Source organism: Tamandua tetradactyla, chromosome 24 (genome assembly GCF_023851605.1).
Source record: "Tamandua tetradactyla isolate mTamTet1 chromosome 24, mTamTet1.pri, whole genome shotgun sequence".
In the NCBI taxonomy this organism is placed as follows: Eukaryota; Metazoa; Chordata; class Mammalia; order Pilosa; family Myrmecophagidae; genus Tamandua; species Tamandua tetradactyla.
Window position 1 is genome coordinate 51,479,514 of NC_135350.1, and position 21,673 is coordinate 51,501,186.

Here is a 21,673-nt window from a genome sequence, read left to right on the forward strand (position 1 = left end):
TCGGGCGATGTCACGGTTCTCACCAGTCTTTCCGGAACCCACACTGGTTGACGTCCTGGCTCCTGGGGAAAAACACAAACAGAGCCTCTGGCCCAGCTGAGCACGGGGTCAGGGCCTTGCCACTGTCCCGACAGGACATCCTTCCATCGGACTAGACCTCTATGTGGAGGACTCGGAGTGGTGTGTTGAAGAGCAGGTGTCATTCCTAGTGAATTTTCATTTAAAAAATTATATGTAAATAAGGCTACAGACAGTTGAGCCTTCGGGGACAGGCCGTGGCCTATTCCCCCTTTCTGTTTCTTTAGTAAGTCTTTGAGAGACCTGTGAGCTCTCTCAATGACTCCTTGTCCTTGAGGGTTGTAAGGGATGCCATGTTTTAATTGTACTTCCATATTATCACAAAATTTTTGGAAGGTTCTACTGGTGTAAGCAGGTCCATTATCTGTCTTTAATATTTTTGGCTTACCCCACGCTGCCCAAGCAGCAAGGCAGTGTGCAATGACTTGGTGGACTTTTTCTCCTGTCTCAGCAGAGGCAAATAATATCTGAGAACATGTGTCTACTGACACATGCAGGTATTTAATTTTACCATACTCTGAATGATGAGTGACATCCATTTGCCAAATGTCTCCTGGGATGAGGCCCTTAGGGTTAACTCCAACCGAAGGGACTGCTCTTTGTTCTGCACAATCCCTGCAGGCTCGGACTATATCTCTAGCCGCTGCACGCGGAATACTAAACCGCTTAGCTAGGGTACCTGCATTGATATGAAATTTGGCATGGAACTCTCGGGCTTGCTGATATGGTGTCAGCGCGGGGAAGACGTGTGGCTGTCGAGTGGCCACATCTACTATGTGATTTCCTTGTGTCATGGGACCAGGCAGGCCTGTATGGGCCCTAATATGAGTTGTGTAAAAGGGATGTCGTCTAGCACGTATTGTCTCTTGAAGCTCGAGAAAGAATGTGCTCACTGTGGAGGAACATTTTATAATGCCCACAGTTTCTAAAATTTGTAGAGAATTTACGACATAAATGGAATCAGAGATAATATTCAGGGGGCCAGGAAACTCTTTCAGGACTGTAATAATGACTTGCAATTCAACCCACTGAGGTTTTTGTGGTTGAAAAAATACTGTTTTGGGAGTGTCCCCTTCCACACAATACGCCCCTGTACCGGAGCTGGAGCCATCCGTGTACACGGTGAGGGCGCCCGCTAGTGGCTTAGGCGAAGTCACTTTGGGAAAGATCACTGGATGTCGGGTAACAAATTGTAAGAGGGGGTCTTTAGGGTATTGACTGTCAATACATCCCAAAAAGGTGCACCGGAGAACGGCCCATTGATCTATGCACCCAGTGAGTATCTCAAGTTGCTGGGAAGAGTAAGGTACTCTGAGGTTTTCAGGTTGCTGGCCGAAATGTTGTATGGCCCTTTTAATTGATTCTAAGGCCAGATCTGCAACAGCTGTAGGATAGTGCTCTAGGACCTTTTTTGGGGAAACTCCAGGGTGAACCCAGAGTAATGGTTCTTGCTGCCATAGCACTGCCGTGGGCTGTAACTCTGTCAGCAGCACGCAGGCTTCAAAAGGCTCACTGGGGTTTATTCTTTTCAGAGTAGTGCTGCTGAGCGCCTGCTCCACTCGGGGGAGCCCTTGCCTACCATCCACCGGAAGGCGCCGCGTCTCTAGGGGCGCAGCGGTAGGCGCGGGCGGGGCGGAGGGCAGCGGGGGCGAGACCGGGAGCCCCTCCAGATCGATCAGCAGAGGTGCGCCTGCACTCTCGGCCTCGTCACCATCTGACTCTGAGTCAGAGTCGTCTGAACTAGCGCCAGACTCTGGCGGCTTACAAGTGGGCGGCTCACTTTCACAGGAGCCGTCCGCTAAAAGGGTCTTTAAGGGAGCTAACAAAGGTAAACTTCCGGACTGCCCCATGTTTGCAGTCGGCACTGTACTTTAATCACTCGGAGAGCTCTTCCGAGTCCCCGGGGCTACCTGAAAGCCCGCGGGCCTTAACTCTCACGTAATAAGAAGTACTCACCTTCTCGCGGTGATCAGGCGCGGGAAGTCCGCTGCGAGCTCAGGATGCACGTCCTTCTCAGTTCAAGAAGAGACAGTACGGCTCTCCTTGCAGAAGAGGTGTCGAGAGAGGAGGGTCCCCGTACGGGCCACCACTTGTCCGGCGCCGTCTCGCTCAGCTTCTGGTCCCCGGCCGGCGGAGGGAACAGGAGGGAGAGAGAGACAGACGCAGACAAACCGACTCAAGTGACAGACACGGGTTCGAGACACGCTGCAGTTGTGAGCACAGACCTTTACTGGAGCTAAGCTTGCAAGCTCTGTTACAAATTCCGCGCGGGACAGAATACCCCGCGGGGGAACAACCTCTATGCGGCCGTCAGGTACGGCTCCCTATGGGTCGTCTCCACCCACCCTGTCCGGGTAACCTCTTATATACTGTGCCCAAACCCAATAGGTTAGTGCCACGTATACAGAGGTGATTGGAAGATAGGGTTGGTGGGCGTGTACGTCATACGCGGAAACAGGATGCGGGCGCCATCTTGACTCACTCGATGGGCGGGGGGAACTCTAGAGCAGGCCGCAGTGTGTCCACTAGGCCAGACCCGGGAGGCGGCTCTCCACAACCTCCTAAATAAACTATCTGTACAGGAGTAAGGAAAAGGGAAGAGTGAGACAGGGAAGAAAGAAAAGCCTATGTGAGGTGCATGGAAGTTCTCCTGCTCAAGCTTTCCACCTTTATGGAAAGATCTTTACGCTTCTTGGCTCTTCGAGGCTGCACATAGAAAAGGGGCCTGGATCAGAGAAAGCCAAATACATCAAAAGAGGTCCAGTGTGAGCCTTAGAAGCACACTGCCAGCTTGAAGTGAGACATGAATGGCCACTGTAGATAGGGCTGATGTCATAAGTGGGCTGAGAAGATGGAACATGGACAGCTGAAGACTGCTATGACCCATTTGATCCCAAATTTAAGTTTTCAAAAAGTCATTCCTTTGGATTCTTTTTAAACAAAGCACTAGTGATCTGGATGTAGCTACTTCAACAGCTTAAGAGATTCAGAGAATGTTTGAAAGCTTGCTAAGTTAGGAGATACCTGAGAACAGGGTATTATGAAAACAAAACACTGAATTATAGACTTGTGAAGACATAGTTTACCCAGTTCTGACCCCACCATAAGGCTTTCCATGGTTGCCACCAAAATTCCCCAAACACCCCTGTAGTCCCTAGTTCCGTGATGAATATTTAAGTTCTTTATGGTCTTGGATTCCAATCATTTTGTCCCATGATCTGGCTCCCTGTCTTTTGCTGTTTCTTCACCCAGGGTTTTTTCATTGGTCAGTCATCCATATGGTTCTGAAACACAAATGTCTAAGAAGGTCAACATTAAATTTGCATGTTGACAATCGAAGAAAACAATGCCAACAACGAGTTTTGCAATATTTCAGATAGACTTCAGGAATGATTCCTGTCCTGCAACTTGGAGTCTGAAAGTATTCCCAAGGCAGTACCACCAAGCTAGTAGGGGGAGATGGAACACTGACTTCTTCAGCTTTATTCCTCTGAACAAGGTTCCGTATGGACATGGCAAGGCAAGTATATTCACCTTGGTTCCCTGATCATGATGGGTACCTTCTCACAAAGGATTATTCTAGAGAAGGTTTACTGATGTTCAAATCACTTACAGACTAATATATGAATCCATGAGACCTAATAAAATTATATAGGTGCAATTTCTGCTCATATAAACTAGATTGTATATTGGTATGTGAATAAAGTTCACAAGACAAAATCAGGAGTTGTAAGATCCAGAGCTGGTCCAACTTTCAGAGCTGAGTTACCTTGGGTAACTTACTTATATGCTGTAGAAGAGGTTTCCAGTGATACAGTGTGCCCCATTAAAGTACTGAATATCAAATGAAGTTATATAATAACCTGTTTCAGTAAGCATAAGCCACTTTTCTAGTAAGTTATTTCTTTGATATTTTAGCTTCTAGGCAAACCACAGGAGTTTCCTGAGTTTATTTCAGAACCCAAGTTGTTGTGGGTTATTTTCTTTCTGTGGCATATACTATCTCTTACCCTATTAAAAGGTCTTCCATTTTCATTCTATTTCAATTAAAACAGAGCATATAAACCAGGAACTATCATGCCTTTTGCAAGATAGCAGCCTCCTAAAAGAAGGGACCCACAGAAGTACAATCACTGAGACATTCTCCACTGTCAAGAATACCCCTCCCAAAGCAACTAAAAGAGGCCAGGTGCTGTAATCAGAAAGCTGAGAGATCCAAGAACCATCTATCTCTAGCTTACCTACTACCAGTTATGCTAGTTCAGTATATGCTTGAAGCATAATCTATTTATTAAATAAAGAAGAAGATCAGCAGTGCAATAAGCACTGGTGCTTTGAAATGTGACCTCACAATTCTCCCATTGACAAAATCTGTCCTTCTCTTGCCTCTCTTGGATGATTTCTCTTCTAAGACCTGTACCTGTCCAACTCTTCTTCCCTGGCCCAACTTTGCTCTTCCTTAGGTGCTCAGCATCTCCACCCCATGCTCTCCCCAACATACACTTGGGGCCCTCTTTCTGTTCATCAGCCTATGATTTAGGTCAACTTACTTTTTAGCTTGGCAATTATCCCAAGAACTATATTTACCCCACAGCTGTGGAACTCAGATGTCTCTTTAAGACTGCTAGGTCAGTTACTGCTGGGTTTTTCTCCCTGGAAAGCCATCTCAGAAGCTGCCCAATTGAGGTTCCATTCAAGCCAAGTTGCCTCAAGAGCAGTGAAATTTGCTGTGTAATAAGATGCTGCCATCACCTGGCCAAAGCAGTGAACTCAGTCCTGGCTGGACCTGATGGTCCTAGTTAACACTTGTATATGTGATCTCCCCAGCTAAACACTTCCAGCTAGCATTGGAGAGATGCTCATGACCACCCACATCTTATAAGTCACATAAGAACCTAGAAATGTAGCTGGCAGTACTGCCTTGTGGATCATTCTAAAGAAACACTTCCCTCAGAGTCTGAAAGTATCTCTTTCATAGAGGATCATCAACTCTGGTGTTCTGGATATCATTATTTTGTCTTCAACCTAGCTGGTCAAATAAATTATCTGAAAGGAATCTGAAAAGGTGCTTGTCTTAATTTTGGATGTATACTTGTCTCCTATGAAGTTCTAGGCAGCAATCTTTCCTCCTAACCAGGTTTAGGTTGGGTTTCTGTGCTTTTAGGGTTAGATTTCAGATGGGTGACTTTATATAAATATGAAACAGTATCTTGTCAAGCTGCTAATCTGTTTGGTAGATGAAGTCCAGCAGGCATAAAGTACCTACTTTCTCAGAAGAGAAACTGGTCAAATGACAGTCAACATTTCTACCAAAGCTGAGGAGCTGAGACAAAATATGCTAAATGTCTATAGCTGACACTATAGATCTTTTCCTCCATATTTCCTCATTGCGAGACCCTAATAGCACATGCAATCCTCATGGGTAGATTTGGCTCTTGCCTATGACATTTTCTAGGGTCTTTAGAATGACCAGTTCTGCTTTAAGAATTCCCTCAGTATCATGAAAAGGAAAGATCTCTATTCTTCTGGCCAGAAGTATCTGGATACCAGAGGACAGGTTTAGCCAAAGTGAAACATTTCAGCCTTTTGCCTAAGAGCAAGTGTAGTCTCTGAAGACAGGACGTAGGTTTCTAATCCTGTTGAGTGAATAGACAAGGGAGTGTAAAAGGTCTATAGTATAAAAAGTTGAAATGCTTAGGCTCTTGGCTCCAGTTTATGACAGTACTCAGCAGACTCTGAACTTTAAAAACTAGCTTTGTATGCTTAGACTTCAAAGGCTACCCCAAACAAAAAAGAGACAGAAATTCATGTGAATCGGAGGACTTGGTTAAGCTCCTTAATTACCATAATGTTGGTTATTAATTTTATCCCATACTCATTTGATTTTTTAAAAAATATTGGATCAACTTTGAACAAGCAAAACAGTTCTTCTCTACATCCTTACTAGAGACTAATTTCACATCATCTGCCCTCTCTTTCCAAAAGACTAATTGAGAGAAGCGATGTTTATGAATACTTGATTGGCATTCATGCAGGACATCCAATTTTTGTTATTCCACATTCCACCCTCAGATTGAACGGAACCCTCATGTACTCAGACAATATTTTCTTGGCCTCACACACAATCATGTTTTCTGTGTTATATTTCAGTGTTATGCCTCTAGCTTTCACCAAGGGATACTATGAAAAAAAAAAACAGCTAATGAAATAAATTTTCTCTTTGTTCTAGGAACATTGAATACATGGCTCACTACATTCCTCAGCTCTTGAAAAGCCCCTCAAGAAAATTTTCTGACAAAGTTGCCTGCTAGGAAAGGCTTTGCATCCCTTGAGTAACAGGAATGATTTTTCCTCAGCTGATAAGAGTATAGTAACTGTCTCTTCTGGTACTTTGCCTGACAGGAACTTAAAACCTTATTTAAAGGTCAAAGATCCAGGATCCTATGGGAGGGCATGACTCATCCAGAAATGACAGAGCTGATTCCTAGATGGGGGAGGAACGACGAGGCTAAAAATCTTGCTCTGGGCTGGCCAAAATGAGATTTCAGTCCATGGGATATCACTGAACTAAGTGGTCAGAGAGTTTTTGAATGAAGCTTTCCCTGACAACAATAATGAAGTTATTAAGCTTGGGTTAATGCAAGGTAATCCAGAAATGTCTCTAGCCTGCAACTATTAATCTACATTGCCTTTAAAGACCAAGTTATTTGCCTAATCCCCACAGGCTTCTTTGTTAAATAGGATAGGGGACACATCTGACTATTTGCAAAAGTATCACCTCACATGTACTCTGGAATGACTAGTCCCAATTTTTCTACTCCAACCTCCACTTGGCCATTTTAAGCTCAACACACTGCTAGACACAGGTCTCCCTATAACTTCCATTGACATCCCACTCTCAGATTCAGGGAGGCAAGATTGATAGCAACACATCCAAAATGTCAATCTTCCCACTCAGTAACAGGGTCAGAAATAGACCTGCCCTCTCAAGTTCAAAGCCTCCGCCTTGGAGACTGCTGCCCTGGATCTCAGATACTTAGGAAGGTGTGGTTCTACAATGCCATTGCTGCCATCAAGAAAATGAGGTTGGGTATCTGTATCCATGTGGAGCTCACACCCACTAGCAAAATTCCTCCAAGCCTCCTCATTCTCCCTAGCTCAAGAACATGCCTTATTTCTTACCCAAGAGTTACTGTGGACATTTCTTTCCATTGTTCCCAAGACTCAGATTGAGGTCTTACAGGATTATTATCGTGTGGTCTTATAGAGTTAGTGGTACATTGGTATATTTCCTCAAATCTGGGTCATTCCACATTGGCTACAGTCAAGTTATTATTTTAGAAAAGAACTGCTAGGGATAAGTCAGGGTTTTAACAAAATAGAACTCCTAGTGTATAAATACAAGTTGACACTTCCTACAATTACCAAAGTACTATGTGATTTAGAGGTGATAAATGTAACAACTATGATTCATAGCTTTGATTTCTATAATATTTCTTAAATTAATACATTGACACAGCAAACAAAATCTAACCCAAAAATAAACAGCATTAATTTTCACAATCCAGACTACAATGACCCACACCCCCGCCCCAAGGTCTCCTTCCAAGGATATTCCATGTCTATACAATTTGATTAATGGGAGTTTTACTAAATCCTATGAATTTAAGATGAAATTTATGGATTGTCTACAGTAAGGCCCAACTTTAATATCTTGAAATGAGACATTTCCTTAGCAAGAATAATCAATATAATTATTGGCAACCAGCCAGAGACCATTGGCCTGTAAATCATACAAATATTATTTATGAACTGGCCAATTGTGGTAACACCATCATTTTAGATATTCTTTGTGTTTTATTGCAATATTCTTTATTTCATACCTTGGCATATATTTCCCAGAAAATTAAAATGTTTTTTAACTTACCCTCAGGATTTGCAGATCAAATAAACAATAATCACAACACACATTTGATTCATAGAATTCATCCAAAAAAAGAATGCAGCCCAACTTAAATGAATTCATCTGGAACCATTTTAATGTATCAAGTTATATAATATAAAGCAATAACCTGGGATGTGATTTTCTTTAACATATTTTTTTTTGCCTGATTAAGTTCTAAACAATCCACAAAACATAAAGAGATGCTGGATGGTGATTAAAAGCAACCCTCCCGTCTAATGAATTCCACAACTAGGCTAATTTGCCCTCAAAATATATAGGCATGGGGTTGGGATTTCCCCAAAGTGAAGTCAGTTTTGGGACTGTCATCTCATTCCCATGATCTAGGACCAAATAACTCATTTGTTAAAAGATGGGTTTTGGGAGTGGGTGGTTCTTTTTTAATGCAATTTTATTGAAATATATTCACTTACATTATAATCATCCAAAGCATACAATCAGTGCTTCACTACATTATCATATAGTTAGGCATTCATCATCACAATCAATTTTTTAACATTTTCATTACTCCAAAGGAAATAGAAATAAGAATAACAAATAAAAATAAAAAGAACACCCAAAACTTTCCATACCACTTATCTCCCCCCTGTTATTTCTTTCTTTTCTTGTTCTTATTTTTTTTTGCTCATCTGTCCACACACTAAGTAAAGGGAGTGTCAGCCACAAAGCCTTCATAATCCCATGATCACAGTGTAAAAGCTATATAGTTATATAATCATCTTCAATAATCAAGCCTACACAAGTACAGTTGAACAGTTTTAGGTATTTCCTTCTAACCATTCTCATACACTAGAAAATAAAAAAAGGATATTTATGTAATGCATAAGAATAACTTCAAGAATGATCTCTTGAATCTATTTGAAATCTGTCAGCCACTGAAACACTATTTTGTTTCCTTTCTCTTCCCCCCTTTGGTCTGTGCTGCAAAAATATAAATTTTACACCACATAAAAAACTTTTCCTTTGGTAGGACCAAATAACTCTTGATCTTTCTCCATGGGACACCCTGGTAGGACAAACAGTGAAGTATAGTGGGCATCCTGAGGATAGTCTCACAGACAGGAATCCCTCTAGGGACAGCACACTAGATCATTGGATTTAAAAGCTAAAAGGGTAAGGAGAGGTTATGTACTTTATAACGAATGGTGAATTATTAGATGGCTATCCTGTGGTAAAAGAGCTAAGAAGCTGAAAGGAAGTGAAGAGTAATTTAGCGATTAGCTCTAGCCCAAAACAGTGCAGCCAGTTTCCTGTAATAAATGACTTCTGTTTTAAATACCTAAGTTTTTTTTTATTTTACTGGACCTTAAATGATATAAAAATTAGAGTCAACAGAATTTTCTCCTTGAAGTGGATGTGACCTGTGAGAGAAAGTGAAGTATGGCTCCAAGGTTTTTGGCTTGAGAACCTGAAAAGATGAATTGCCATCAACTAAGAAGGGGGACACTATAATTGCAGCAGATTTGGGGAGAGAAGCTTGGTAGCTCAGTTTTGGAGACCTTACTTTAAAAATTTCAATTACGTCTCCAAGTGTAGATATTAATAAACATGTGGATAAATGAATCTGGAGCTCAGGAGTCAAGACCGAGGTGGAGATAAGTATTGGGGAGTTGTCAACATATCAATGATATTTAAAGTAACAAAACTGTATGAATCCACAAGGAAGATAGTATAGATAAAGAAGAGGACTAAAGACTGAATCTTTGAGTACTCATCCTTAAAAGATTGGGGATAATAGGAGAAGTAAGCAAAAGAAACTGAGAAGGCACAACCAATGAGGTAGAAATAAAACTAAATTGTGAAGAAATACTTGAATCAAGGTTTGAAGAAACATTTGAAGAAAGTATTTCAAGGAAGCGGGAAGCAGATGTCAATGATCCATCTGGAGCTTTCAGTGTGCCCATCTGACTTACAATTTTCATCATCTTCATTCTTGTGTCTGGCGGCTCCCTCAACCCCCAAATTATGGAAGTTCATTCTGCCACTCATGGAAGGTTAGAAGTTCTGGGCAACTAATACTCCAACCAACAAATGACTCTCAAGAGTTGATGCATTAAATACCACTCGGTTGCAATCAACCATGACAATTCTGAGATGTGTTTTGCCTCATTTCTCAGAATTTTCCAGTGGAATTAAGCTCTAGTTGCTTACTGTGGTACCTGGCTTAAAAATGTAATTTTATTAGCATCCTTCTGTTCTATATATCATTTCCCTATATCCCACCTTTATTCCTGTACCATGGAAATAAATTGCATACATTGAGATTCCATCCAAGGATCTAATTTTGGGAGAAACAGATGTGGCCCTAGAAGAGGATGAGGTTCTGGAATTGGATTTCTCACTGGTCAGATGGCTTAAGAAACCCAGGGCTTAAGGAAAGTGGAGTGGTAACATTGCATTTACAAAGACATTCACTGTGGCAAATTGCAGTGAGATGCAGGTGGAAGGGAACACTTGAGTGATATGATAGCAGTAGTAATTTTGAAGACTATAGATTTGATTGATTGTGGTTAAATGCCATTGACACATTCAGGGAAGAAAATAGCAGACTTAAGACAAAACAACTACCAGCCAGAATTGTTCTCAAGACCTTCATCTCTTGTATCCCAAGGGAAGATTGGTTAAAGGTAAACCCAAGATCTGAATGTAAAAATAGAAGAATTCCCCTACAATAAGGCAGGGGCCCTTATAGAAAAGAAGAAGGATCCTGAGATTTGGAATCAGGATATCTGTAGATGGGTTGAGAATCTTGAACATCAAGAATTCCCTGAGCCTCTGAGCCTCTGAGCTTAGAGGATTGAAACCTCCTGCTGGGAACTGAATCATGTCCTCAAGAACTAATCCTGGTCCTATGGGTGTGAACCCATTTGTAAACAGGACCTTCAAAAACATTATTAGTTAAGGTGCAGACTCATTTGTGAATAGGGTCTTCCAAGATCCTTTTTAGATATGGACAAATTGAATCAGAATGAGCCTTAATCCACACAACTGGAGTCCTTATAAGGTAGGGAAAATTCAGAGGAACAGATGCAAGTACAGAGAGAGAGAGAGAGAGATGGCTTCATAATGGAGGATTTGTAGGAAGCTATAGACACCAGAAGAAAGCAAACCTTGCCAATACCTTGATGACGAGCCTCCAAAACAACTTAATACAATAAACTTTGGTTGTTTAAGCCAATTCATCATTTAGTATTTTTTGTAGCAATCCTGGAAATTAAGGCACTTCCCCTTGCCTAGAGAACAGGAGAAGCTTCACCTAAGTCAGATGCCTCAAAATAATATTCACCATTCTCAAGGTTTCCCTCCATCTCTCCTCATTCTTATGATTGGAGAAGTATTGGTCTCACTTTCAGAAGGAAGGGATTATTCATGAAAGTGCAGGACTTGGCTATATGCACCAGTAGAAATTGGGAGAATGTACATAGAAATGCCTGAAATGGATCTCGAGGGTGTTAGAATGGAATAGTTAAGGGAAAAATATAGGGATGGATAAGAAGAGTTTGTTGACATGGAGAAACTCTTCTATGACTTTAAGTTTAATATCCTGGAAAGACATTTGGGACCAATTCTAATCATTTGTCAGGATAACTCCTTGAAATTGGAAGATGTAGACATTAGTAAATGAGGGGTAAGCACTGGAAATGTCTTACTGTGGAAAGGATCAAAAGGTTTTGAAAAACAGACATACTAGAATCAATTTATTACAGAAGACTAGAGAAACCACTAGTCAACTATGTACCTCGGTACTTCCTTCACTAAACTAAGAGGAAATGCACCAGTAATAGGCAAACCAATATAGTTGAGAGGATCAGCAGGAAAGAGAGTAGGGGAGGCTGCTATGGAACAGAACTCTTTAACATCAATGCAGATGATGGAATTCTAGAAAAACAGAGGCCAGGTGGTAGCAATTACTTGGCAGAGCAAGATGGACCGAATGATCACAATGGGCAATTATGTCAGAATAACAGCTAGAGGACCCCAACCAGTTAATATCCATGGCAAGGCTAATAATCCTTAGTGGTCTAGGGAGTGGTTCTCAAGCCAACAACATCAGCAAATGCTAGAAATGCAAATTCTCAGTTCCTACCCTATGTCTATTGAATTAGAAATTCCAGTTTTGTTTTGTTTTGGTTTATTTTTAAGATAAATTATAGTTTTACAGAAAAATACAGAGTTCCCATTTACCACCCTATTATTAACATCTTGCATTTTCATGGCACAGTTGTTAAAATTCATGAAAGAACATTTTATAATACTAAGTATAGTCCATCATTTACAGTAGGGTTTACTATTTGTGCTCTATGCTCTTATTTGTTTAATGTTCATTCTAATAAAATATGTAAACCCTAAAATTTCCTCTTTTAACCACAGTCACATATATAATTCAGTGCTATTATGTTCACAATGTTGTCCCACCATCACAACCATCCATTTCCAAAACTTTCAATGAACCCAACTAGAAACTCTATATAACTTAATCATTAATTTCCCCCATTTTCCCACCCCATTCCCTGGTAACTGACACTCTAAATTCTGACTCTATGAGTCTTCTTATCCTAATTATTTCATATCAATGAGATATTTGTTCTTTTGTTCTAGCTTATTTCACTCACCAAAAGTCTTAAAGGCTCATCCATGTCAGTTTTGGTTTTGTTACACACTAAAGTTTGAAAACTACTATCTAAGAGAAAGAGAAGCAAGTACTCAGATAGGATATTGCTTGACCCAAATAACCAAAAAACAAAAAACAAAAAACAAAACCAAGACTGGTAATATAAAGACTAATGTGGAAAATAGAAATTGAAAGGGAAAATAACGATACTTTACATGGTATCCAGGTCTTAGAAAGCTTAGTCCAAAAGTCCATCAAAAAGGGGGAATTCCAAGCCCTTTTGAAGAAGACTCTAACATGTTACAGCTAGTATACACTGTAGCAATTTCTCCAATACTTCCCCCAAAGGATGTACAACCAGTTTACCTGGACACAAGGTAACAGGGGAAAACCCATTTCCTTTGCTGACTGAGGGTGGCCATGAGAATGCACTTTTCAGATATCTGATGGTAAGCAACATGTTCGACCAGTAGCCCCAGCTACTCTGCTCTAAAATGCTTCACGTTTGCACTGAGGACACAAATCCCATGGACTAATCCCAATCAATATCTGAGTGTGACAGGGATGTTAAACGGGCAGACCTGTTTCCAGGAAGTGTGGAAATACTTTGATGAATGACTTTGACTCGAGGACTCATCAACAGCCTTGCCAAACTTTTCTTAGAATTGCACTTCAATCTAAGATGCTTCTACCCAAACTTCCTTCCTGGTGCCTGAAATCAGACATGCATTCCAGTCTGACAACTCTTCCAGTCTCACCAACACCCTCTACATTTTTTGCATAAGCATTGTGATGGTTTATTATATGTGTCAACTTGGTGAGGTTATGGTGCTCTGTTGTTTGGTCACCAGTCTAGATTTTACTGTGAAGGTATTTTATAGATACAATTGACATCTACCAAATGTTGACTTTAAGCAAAGGAGATCACCCTCAACAATGAGGGTGTGCCTCATCCAATCAATTGAAGACCTTAAGAGTAAAATCTGAGGTTTCTCAAAGAAGAGGAAATTCTACTTCAAGACTGCAGCATAGAAATCATGCCTGAGTTACCAGCCTGCTGACTATCTTACAAATTTCAGGCTCAAGATTGCAAATCAACTCTACCTAATTTTCCAGCCTGCCATCCTGTCCTACAGGTTTCAGACTTGCCAACCCCCACAATTGTGTGAGTCAATTGCTATTGGTCCTGTTCTTCTGGAGAACCCTAATACAGGGTACAAAGGTGTTTTCTGTTTTTTCCAAACCATAATGCATATCTGACCCCTATGAAAGGAAAAAGCAGAATTGGATGGTGAAGACGTAAGACCACAATACAGATATGATGAATTTTCATCACCCACTAGCGATCTGAAGAACAACAATTACCCCATAGGGGAGTTCTGAATTAGGAAGAAATAGCCAATTCCTAGTACCTCTACTGTGCTTAGTCACTGAATAGGCTGCCTAATAAGGGCATGCCCTCAGCTCAAACACTGTAGTAGATCCCAAAGACCAGAAACTGTCAGTTAACTGGATTCACCACAGCTAAATAACAAGTTCTTGAGGGAAGGTTTGAGTGACCACGGGGTATATGTTATCTGTTCTAGTTTGCTAGCTGCCGGAATGTAATATAACAGAAACAGAAAGGCTTTTAAAAAGGGGAATTTAATAAGTTGCTAGTTTACAGTTCTAAGGCCTAGAAAATGTCCCAATTAAAATAAGTTTATAGAAATGTCCAATCCAAGGCATCCAGGGAAAGATACCTTGATTCAAGAAGGCTGATGAAGTTCAGGGTTTCTCTCTCAAGTGGAAGGGCACATGGCGAACGCAGTCCAAGTTTCTCTCTCATCTGGAAAGGCACATAGAGAACACAGTGTCATCTGCTAGCTTTCTCTCCTGGCTTCCTCTTTCATGAAGCTCCCGGGGAGGTGTTTTCCTTCTTCATCTCCAAAGGTCCCTGGCTCGTGGACTCTCTGCTTCGTAGTGCTGCAGCATTCTCTGCTCTCTACAAAACTCCTTCATTCTCCAAAATGTTTCCTGTTTTATAGGACTCCAGAAATTTATCAAGACTCACCCAAACGGTGGAGACATGTTGTCACCTAATCCAGTGTAACAACCACTCTTGATTAAATCACATCTCCAGGGAGATGATCTGATTACAGTTTCAAACATACAGTATTGAATAGGGATTATTCTGCCTTTATGAAATGGGATTTCGATTAAAACATGGCTTTTCTAGGGGACATATATCCTTTCAAACCAGCACATTATCCAAATCTATTTGGGTCCTAGCTTCATAAAACTTGTTCAGATAATGTATTTAGATAATGGGAGTGTGATGGTCAGGTCCATGTGTCAGCTTGGTCAGGTGATTGTCCCCGGCTGTCTGGTCAAGCAAGCACTGGCCTATATGTTGCTATCAGGATATTTCATGGACCTAACTCATGAGCACATTGATTGCATCCATGGCTGATTACAGCTACAGTTAGCTAAGGGGAGTATCTTTTGCAATGAGTGATGCTTTATCTAATCACCTGAAGGCTTTTAAGGAGAATTCAGAAGAGATAATCTCTCTTTCCACTTCAGCCAGCCAGCCTCTCTTGGGAGTTCATTGGGGACCTTCACTGGAGCTGCCAGCCTGCAGTTTGCCCTACAGGTACTGAACTCTTACATCCCCATGGTTGTGTGAGACACTTTTATAAATCTCTTATTTACAGATATATCCTATTGGTTCTGTTTCTCTAGAAAACCCTGACTTATACAGGGGGATGTCATGTTACCTGAATATCTTTGGATCCTAAGTTTCAGATAGCATGCAATAATTCATACTACAAGAGAATTATTTAAAAATTTACCCAAATCGACTATATTTTATCATATCTAAGATGCACCTTTCAAGGAAAGATTTCTTGTCCCAGCTTCTGGGAATGCTGTCAGCAAAAAGAGAACCACCTCACCTAATGTTCTACCTTTCCTGAAGCAGCCTGTACCTGGTGGCTCAGTGAGGTGGCATTATAAAGTACCAAAGGTCCACAAATGGAGAAGCAGAAGGCCCAGACTGAGTGAAAAGAGGAGAAAAAGGTGACTGCCCTCCTGAGGAGGAGGATGAATATGAGCAAACACTAGCTGCTGAGCTAAATGCCAAAGACCTCTGATTACCTTTGTGCTGGATAAATTTTAGCACAAGTGTTCAAATGAAGACACTTTCTGTGATGTTACCATATTTCTTGGAGCACATTGATAAGGATGGCTGGTCCCTTTGCTATTCTGAGTCCCATTTTCCTGAAGAGCTCAAGCTCATCATGAATGTGCCAGCTATTGGATAAGTTGAGGAAGAAACTTTACCAGTGTTATCCTCTTTGGTAACAACAATAGAAGCTTCATTTCTGGAGTGTGGGTCTTCCAACTCAAAGAAGGACATTTGTGAGAAAGGTTGGCTCTATTGAGTTGGCTGAAGCTATGTGGTGTTCAAAGATAAAGTTTCAACATTTTCCTCTGCCTAATCCTACTTCCTCCTCCATTCCTTTCACAAGTGTCTAACCCTAATCAATAGCTTATACCTTAAAGTCCATCTCAGCATTTTTTCCCCAGAGAATCCAACTTTCAAAAAAATGAAATGGCATTTTCTTGCATACATGAATTTATTTTCTTACATATAGGACTATGGAGAAATCAAGTTCCTATATCTAGTTTTCTCCCCTCTATTCTCCCATCCCCATTGGTCTCAAATGTCCACAGCCTCTGAAGCATACTTAACTAGGCTATTTGATAATAATCTAAGGGTTAGATAATTAGATAAATAGCCTAGTATATGACAAAACTCAAAAGTCATAAGATTTATAAATGTGATTATATAAAAACACATTTCTGAATGGCTAACTCCCCCAATATAAGGAGCTCCTACAACATTAACTTTACTTTAACCTTTCCAAACCCTTCTGCTACTCACTATCACATTTCAATTTGTTGACAGTGAAAACCTCATTACAAGATGAGAAATTTCAATGGGCTTTGGTATTTGTTAGTTACTTAATTGAGTGATATTTTCAGTGCAATTAATAGCTAAATGCGTTAGTTCACAATTTGTATTTTTCATGTGTTTGGCCAATGTTGTATTTCTTATGAGTCAGACTCTGTTTACATTTTGAGGACTTAAATTATAGATATAAATACAAACACATATATATGCCACATATCACTAAGCATTCATGTAAAATAAATTATGGAGTTCCTATAGATTAATTAGAAAAAAAACAATGAACAAACGGAAAAATCAGCAAAATACATGAACTGAAACTTATCCTGTAGAAAAACTGGTCAGAGTATATGAACCTACAATTCACAAAGGCAATGATTTTTAAATATATGAAAAGCTGGCCACTTCACAAAATAAATGCAAATTAAGACTATGTGGAGCTCTTTCCTTTCCTTTTACCTGGAACTGGTGAGGTATGGGCTGAGGAGGTAGTAGAGACAAGAGGGTGGCAGCAGTAGAGAAGTAGAGATGGCGTGAGGTCACAGAGATGCCCAGCATGTTAGGACGATTGATTGTATATATAATAAGATCTAGAGAAGGGCTTTACAAATATTGAAAATGGAAAGGGTATAAAAAAACCTCTGAGATGTAGACTGAAGTTGGAGGTAACACTGCAAACTCATAGTTTATAATATAAAGAAATAAATACAACTGTATGTATGTAGGTGTATATGTGTATGTGTGTGCATATTTACATATGTTTATATGCATACATCTCCTAGTTCTGTTCCTTGAGAAAACTTAGAAGTAATGATATCCCAGTATAATGAGCACACTAAATACCCAGATCCTGGTTTCTGAATGCCATCCTCCACTAAAAACAAGGGTTGGCAAACTATGGTCTGTAGACCAAATATAGCCCATTGCCTGGCTTTATCAAAAACATTTTTACTGGGACACAGCTATACCCATCCATTTACATAAAATTTATGGTAGGTTTCCCACTATAATGACAGAGTTAAATAATTGTGACAAAGCTGATGACCCACAAAATCTAAAATATTTAGCATCTGGCCCTTTCCAGAAAATTTTACTTACTAAAAGAAATGAAGGATTCTCAGAGAAATGACTGGTTCCAGAGCTAGGTCAAGAAAATACAAGATTAGGCTAGACAATTTGTGCCAGGAAGTAAAGTAATGCCCAATGAATGATGGAGATATTTCAAAAGAACATAAGAAGATCCTGTGAAGGGGCTTCCACTGGCCAAATCTTGGATAGTTTGAGCATCAAAATAAATAAGAACAGGAATGAATTACAACCCATTGAGTAAAATTGCATGAGTATACATTGATATAAACATATGAGAGAGAAGGTAATACCTTTCCTTACAGTTGAATGCCAACTAATAAATGTAGAATGTTGGAAATCAAAAAACACCATTTTATAATTGTTGCAGTGATGATTGGGTCAAGTGGACATCATCAATGAATGCTAAGGCTGGTGAATGGGAAGTTTGAGACTATGGCAATATCCCATTCCTTATAGCAGAATTCCCTAAAAAATACTTCTCAGTTACAAAGGGGAGCATAGTAGGTTTCCCTACTTGTAAAATCACCACATACCATCTTGATCAGGTGATGAAGGTTAACATAAATAGTGGTGGGATGGGCTATGTACCCTCCTGATGTGACACTAGCATAAATTCTGGATGGTGTTGATATCCTGAATTGAATTATTGTATTTCAGCTTTCTAAGCAATAGAATATCCTTGATTTTAAGAAATACAATCTGAAGTATGTAGCAGGGAAGGGGCATCGTGTTAGCAACTTGTTTTTAAATAGTTCAGAAGATGAATAATGATGATGGGGATATTTAGAGAGTGTGATGGGACTAATTAAATTAATAATTGTAGAATCTGTGTGAAAAAGATCTGGCAGATCTTTACTGTTCTTGCAACTTTTCTGCAGGTTAGAAATTTCAAAATAAAATTCAAGATTCACTGAGATACCATTTTTTAAAACCTATAATATTAATATAAATAGTTTGATCATTACAATTTTGGCAGGGATGTGGAAAAACAAAGAAGATTTCTGGGTGGGAAGGTGTATAAATGCTGTTTTCTATAAAGGACAGTATGTCAGTTTCTATCAAAATTTAAAATGTATATATCCTTTGACATCAGTTCTAGGAACTGATGTTACAGATGAATGCACCCATGAATATGGAATAATCTCCAAGTTACATGAAATGAAAATAATCAGTGTGAAGAATTATGTGAAATATGCAAACATTTGTGTAAAAAAGGAAACATGTATACATATATATTTATAATAACTTATAATAGCTAAAATAATATTTTTAAAACTGGGTGTGGTAGTTTGGAGCTGTATGAATGTACTCCAGAAACACATGTTCTTAAACTGAATACAGCCCTGTGAACTCATTGTAAGTAGGACTTTGGATGAGATTACTGCAAGTAAGATATGGCCCAGGATGGGTCTTAATTCTATTACTGCTATCCTTTTTAAACAGAATGAAACTCAGATATAAACAGAAAGCCATAGGAAGTGAGAAGCTAAAGGTCAATGAAACCTGGAAGAGAAGGGAGAGGCCAGGAGAGGCTGTCATGTGCACGGCCATGTGACAGAGGTGCCCAGGACCAAAGTTCACTAGCAGCCAGCCCCAGGACACCAGTCTTTGGGAAGAAAACATCACTTTAATGATGTCTTGACTTGGCCTCAAATTCCCATTGTTTAAATCAACTCATTGCATGATATTTGCTTGAGCAGCCAAGGAAAATAAAACACTGAGTGAGAGTGGACAAGCGACTTTGTTCATTTTTCTAAAAGTTAAACTAAAAAGTTTGACTACCAGAAGAGGTGGAGAATTGAGGCTATTTTTGCAATGTGGCTTAGATTCTACCTCTTGATGGGAGTAGCCAAAATTTCTTCATCCTTCATTCCAATCAGGACTTTTGTCATGGTCCATGATCACATGACCTGGACTCAGTTAATCAAATGCTTGAATACTGGACTTAAGTGTTGCTTCCTCCATTAATAAAAGTGTCAAAATTCTCCATTGTCTTTATTTCTTCGTGTTGTTTGCTCCAGAGTCAGTGATGGTGGCATTGCCAGCTGCGATACTGAGATCCCAGCCCAGAAGTTCCAGCGTTGGTGTTGGGATTCTCATGGTCAGTTGTTAGCCATCCTCCCACTTACCCTTCAACATATTTTCTGAATTTGATTCTCCTGCTTCATCCCATGAACTCATCTCTTGAGCTTCCCAATATCTTCTCACTAACTTCACTTTTCTGCCCACATCTGTGTCCCAGTTTGCTAGAGCTGCTATAAAAACTAGTATGACAGACTAGTTGGCATAAACAATGGAGATTTATCTCAGTTCTGCAGGCTTAAAGTCTGAAATCAAGGCATCAACAGGGACATGCTTTTTCCTAAAAGGGAGAATCAATTCCATGCCTCTTCTCTGACTTGTATTGGGTGGTTAACAATCCATGGTGTTCCTTGGTTTGTGGAAGCATAACTCAATCTCTGACAAAGTCATATGGCTGTCTTTCTCTGCCCAAATTTACCCTCTTTATAAGGAAACACTCATATTGGATTAGAGCCAACCCTAAACCAATACAGCCTCATATTAACTAATAATTTCTTCAATGATCCTATTTGCAAATATGTTCACATTCACATGACTGTGAGTTAGGTCTTGAGCATGTTTTTTTGGAGGACACCATTCAGTCCATTACAGTCTGCATTTTTTGGGTATTTTTGAAGCTGAATGTCATTCATTTAGAGACCATTTGAAATTGACTAGCCAGGTATCTGCTGGTGTAGACAATCAAAATGCCACATTGGTGGAGAAGTTACAGGGAAGGAAGACAGAGAATTTTAGTAGTGGAGGTGGTATAAATGTGCCTTTATACTATTTGCCTTTGAAACATAAGTAGAAAGATTAGTTTGGCATATCCCAATCACTATGATAGCACAATCAAATTAGAAATTATTATTTAGAGTGTGCCTTTGTATCAGAAGTGGATTGTACCAAGGTCCAACTCATACCGATTTTTACATTAGGAAGTAACCAGGATTCAAGTTTTGAACTCCATTCTTAACCCATTAAATCCTTATTATTTGTGGCTTATAAGTTTTTGACTGTTTCTACCATAGCTCTGTAAAGAAATTCAGAATCACAAATATTAGCAGTGTGTCTAAATGCCTTCTATTGTCCTGAAAGAGTGCCTTGAATTTGGATCTCAAGTAACTCAGGAAATCTTGAATCAGACAAGAAATTGGATAACTACCAACTTTCCCATCTCTTGGCTGCCAGTTGTCTCCCAATTAGTTTGAGGCTCCACAGAACTAAGACCCTGGATAAGTTTCAGCTGGCATCTGTTCAATCTTTAAGTCTCTCAAATCAATCATGTCTCTTTCCATATTTTAGGCCCTCATTTCTCATCTATACTATAACAGTAACTTGAAACAACATTGGAGGGAGAGAGACCAAGTTTATAACAGGGATAAGCCATGTGTGTTCTGGTTCCTGTTTATACCTCTCACTTTAACTCCTACCAATCTGAGGATAGAAAATAGGCATTTACCTGACAATAACAATTCTTTTAATAACTCTGAGAATTTGTACATGTTGTTCCCTATTATTAGAATTCCCTCTCTACTTGATAAATTCCTGCTCATCCATCAAGTCCCAACTCAAGCATCATGCACTCTGAACCTCCAGTTGGAGTTGACCTTCTCTTGTAGCCCTGCTATTTACATAACCCAATCTGTATTGATTTTCTTGTATCTCTCCCCCATTGTTAAGAGTTCTTTTGTATCACCATGCCAATGACTATTACTCAAATGATGGTTATGGACAATCTTGGAGGAATAGCAAGAAAATGAATCTGAAGCCCCCACTTGAATCCTGTCCCAGGAGGTCAATCCTCTATTCTACCAAAAATAAAACCATAATTGTTCACTCTGCCAACAAAAACATCCCTGATGTTAAAGAATCATACTTAGAAAGAGAGTGACAGAATGAAAATGCATAACAA

At 39.8% G+C, this 21,673-nt stretch overlaps 1 long non-coding RNA gene across 1 annotated transcript in view; it reads left to right on the top strand.

Annotated features, from left to right (window-relative positions):
* Positions 1-3,593, top strand: part of LOC143667966 (uncharacterized) — a 44,591-nt gene extending 40,998 nt beyond the window's left edge. The window contains exon 3 of the long non-coding RNA XR_013168211.1: positions 3,455-3,593. This is a non-coding gene — a long non-coding RNA (uncharacterized LOC143667966). The remainder of the gene's footprint in view (positions 1-3,454) is intronic.
* The last annotated feature ends 18,080 nt before the right edge of the window (positions 3,594-21,673 follow it).